The sequence below is a fragment of the Nanorana parkeri genome, unplaced genomic scaffold, assembly GCF_000935625.1.
Source record: "Nanorana parkeri isolate BGI_ZX_2015 unplaced genomic scaffold, ASM93562v1 scaffold3417, whole genome shotgun sequence".
Lineage (NCBI taxonomy): Eukaryota > Metazoa > Chordata > Amphibia > Anura > Dicroglossidae > Nanorana > Nanorana parkeri.
Window position 1 is genome coordinate 28,206 of NW_017309685.1, and position 959 is coordinate 29,164.

A 959-nucleotide genomic window follows, 5' to 3' on the forward strand; every position below is an offset into this window, starting at 1 on the left:
CAGTTCCTGAACCCTTGGTGAGGCTCCGATGATGGTGGCATGGCCCTAGAAATACGATAGCCATCAGCCTTTCGGCCCACCACAGCCCAGAGCCAGCATTCCGAGATACATGCGTGAAGGCTTCTAGTATCTGAGCTGGCTACACTTGCTGTAATCTTGTTGTGAACTCCTTGGGAATAATAAAGATATTGATGAGGCCAAAACATAAACATTTATACCTGAGCAGAAGGACTGATCACAACTGCCCAGGCTGTGTGGGACTAGGGATGAGCATAGGCTTCAGGTCGACCATTCGTTTGACCCGAACTGAAGCTGTTTGCAGCTTTCCAAAAAGAAAAATTGGCCAGTTTGCATGCCTGTTAAGCCTCTGTCTGAATCCTAACATCATTGATTGACTCGTTGCTAAGCTGCACAGCATCATCATTGGCTGCTCTGACGCAGGCAGACACACCAGAACAACCTATAACACTGTGGGCCTGTCAGAGTCAACCAATGAAACTGTGTGGCCCAGCTGCTAGCATCCTATCAACCAATGAGACTGTGTGGCCCAGCTGCTAGCATCCTAGCAACCAATGACACTGTGTGGCCTGGCTGCTAGCATACTATCAACCAATTAGACTGTGTAGCCCAGCTTCTAGCATCCTAGAAACCAAAGATGCTGTGTAACCCAGCTTCTAGCATCCTAGCGACCAATGACGCTGTGTAGCCCAGCTGCTAGCGTCCTAGAAACCAAACATGTTATGTAGCCCAGCTGCTAGCGTCCTAGAAACCAAAGATGCTGTGTAACCCAGCTTCTAGCAACCAATGACACTGTGTAACCCAGCTTCTAGCAATCAATGACACTGTGTAACCCAGCTTCTAGCAACCAATGACACTGTGTAACCCAGCTTCTAGCAATCAATGACACTGTGTAACCCAGCTTCTAGCAACCAATGACACTGTGTAGCCCAGCTGCTAGC